At 24.6% G+C, this 3089-nt stretch overlaps 1 long non-coding RNA gene across 1 annotated transcript; it reads left to right on the top strand.

The window, feature by feature from the left end:
* The first annotated feature begins 348 nt into the window (after nt 1–348).
* On the top strand, nt 349–1794 carry LOC111918969 (uncharacterized). The gene is made up of 3 exons (XR_002859380.3): nt 349–683; nt 1047–1388; nt 1543–1794. It is a non-coding gene; the product is annotated as an uncharacterized LOC111918969 (long non-coding RNA).
* The last annotated feature ends 1295 nt before the right edge of the window (nt 1795–3089 follow it).

Below are 3089 nucleotides of genomic sequence, written 5' to 3'. Positions count from 1 at the left end.
TATATATATATATATATATATATATATATATATATATATATATATATATAAAAGTAAATTTATAAAATTGGAAGTTATTGAAGACAAAGGAAATATTAAAAAGTGATTAAATGAACATACTTTTTTATAGGGATGAGCAAAAACTGAATCAAAAACCAAAACCGCGCCAAAAACCGCATTTACCGCTACCGCAAATTTACAGAAACCGCACCGCAAAATTGATTATATAATTAAATTATATATTAATAATTTAATAAAATTAAAGTATATATATAAATATATATTTGTTTATTTATTTACAATTGGAGAAATGAATTAGAGTGGAAATCTGGAAAAAAATGGGACAGTGGGGGAAAACGAAACACCTCTTCAAAACAAATTTGAAAGAAAAAGTCTATAAAACCTAAATCTAACCTAATCTTCAATCTCATACCTTAGTCGCTCTCACCTCTCGCTCATAGTCTCACGCTCAAATGGATAAACGACATCGTGTAATCGTGCATCCTTGGCTCCTCCTTGCCTCCCTCTTCGTTCATCACCTCCGCTATACCTCCTCATATCATCTTCGCCCTTCACTTTAGACTTTCTCCGCCTCCAAGCTTCAGAATTTCACCATCTGAAGTGAAGAACTTCGGCCAACACCGAAGAACTCAACAACATTAGGCGATTTCTTATGATTTCAGGTAAACATACATAATTAGATACACATTTACTTTAAGTTTTAGTACATATTTAATTTTCTTTTTGTGCTTTGATTCTTATAAGTACAAGAAGCATATGTTTCTTTTTGTAATTTAACAATCTTGTAATTGTTTATACTTCACATAAACACTGCAAATTTGTATTTGTTTATATTTAAGTCATTAGCAAACTAACAATGGTGTATAAAGTTTACTATATAATGAGCTTACGAGAGGTTATAAATGTGTTTAAGTATCTAATTCTATTTTTATACCTGATTATTTCACATTATAGTTGTCTATGTGTGTAATTGTGTATGTTTTTAACAATATGGCTCTAATTATAGTATATGTTTGTTGTTTTAGAATGGCTACAAATGAAGGTGTAATAGATGTGGACGATCAAAATGATGAAGTTGAAGTCCCTGGAAGAAAATAAGCCAAAGTTGAAGTCACTTGTTTGGCAACATTTTCCATATAAGAAATGTGCTAAAAAGTCAAAATGCAAACATTTTAAAATGGTTTTAGCATGTGGAACTAGAGTTAATGGTACCTCTGAGTTAGTGAGTCATCTAAAAAATACTTGTGTAAGATCCCCCTTTACAAAAAGAGAAAAAATGATTCAAAAAATCAATCAATCTTAAACTTCAAGCCAAAGAGACAGAAGGGGGTGAGTCTTTAATGAGAAGATGATGGGTTTAAAAATTGGTAAGGTTTTCTTTATATGTTTGAGTTCATATTTCAAATATACTTTTATATATATATATATATATATATATATATATATATATATATATATATATATATATATATATATATATATATATATATATATATATATATATATGCTTTTTTCTTCTAGGAAACACTAGTGGAAATGATGGATTTTTGGGTAAGTTGTGGATTTTGGCTAGTGATGTCTATTGTTTGATCGATAATTGGAAAGTGAAAAACTGAAAAAACTTTATATTTGTTTTTATTTAATCTGTTGCAAGTTTATGGATTTTAGGCCAATCTAGTGGCTAATGTTGTATGCTTGTTTAAACTTGTAATTTCCTACTTTGACTTGTTGCAATTTATGTCATTTAAATGGCTATTGGCCTACTGCATATGATATTATTGGCTCTTAAGATGATAAATGAATATGGTTATTTACTTATTTCAAACAGTTGAATTTTGCTAGTTTTGGGCAATTTTAGTAATTTATGGTTTAAAACCGAAATCGCACCATTACAAACCGCAACCGCAAAAACCATACCGCAATAAACTGCACTTTGCAGTTTTACACAAATAAAACTGCATCAGTACCATACTGCACCATGCTCACCCCTACTTTTTTTAAGTAGTTTTATAATTGTATAAATTTTATTTGGTTCTATATTGATCTCTCGTCAGACTATGTGTCTATATATATATATATATATATATATATATATATATATATATATATATATATATATATATATATATATCGTCTTTAATAAATAAAAGTTTTTTTTGCCACATGTCATCTTCTCCTTTATTTTGACACTTGTCATTTTGTGAGAATTTTAGAAATTTTATTTTCCACTTGTTATTTTTTAGGGATTTCTATTTTCTTAAAATAAAATCCCATAAAATTATAATGAGTTTTATAAGGAAATAAAATCATCCTATTAATTTGGTAATAAATTTTCATAAATACTTCAAATAATTTAATTTCTTTTGTAAATGTTCAAAAGATTACGTTTTGTTATATAAAGTATTACATTATAAAATATTTCATATTTAGATATTGATATTAAATTTTTATTTTTAATAAACTCGTGTAATACACGGGTCACACACCTAGTGTGTATATATATATATATATATATATATATATATATATATATATATATATATATATATATATATATATATATATATATATATATATATATATATATATATATAAGAGAGAGAGGGTTCAAATAAAGAAATTAAAATGATAAAAACAATAAAAACCCTTCCTATAGAGTTTATTAACTTCATTTCTTGTAATTTCTAATAGTTATATATTTTCCAAAAATATATCTTAACTTATATAAACATAATTTTTTATTGTTTGCCACTAAAAATCAATATTAATGAAACTTTAGGATAAAATGATTTGAAATAACATTATCCAGAGTTTAATAAACAAAAATTTTCATTAAACTTACGGATGCCGTAAAAAATATATATGAAAAATTAAAATAAATGATTAGTTTGAAATGTTTTTTAAATAAACAAGTGTAAATAAATATGAAAACATGATCATTCAGTTTTCGAAGATCAATTCTTACGGCTTTATATATATATATATATATATATATATATATATATATATATATATATATATATATATATATATATATATATATATATATATATATATATATATATATA

Source organism: Lactuca sativa, chromosome 4, assembly GCF_002870075.4.
Source record: "Lactuca sativa cultivar Salinas chromosome 4, Lsat_Salinas_v11, whole genome shotgun sequence".
In the NCBI taxonomy this organism is placed as follows: domain Eukaryota; kingdom Viridiplantae; phylum Streptophyta; class Magnoliopsida; order Asterales; family Asteraceae; genus Lactuca; species Lactuca sativa.
Note: the sequence above shows the minus strand (reverse complement) of the source record. Positions and strands in the feature narration are given on the sequence as shown.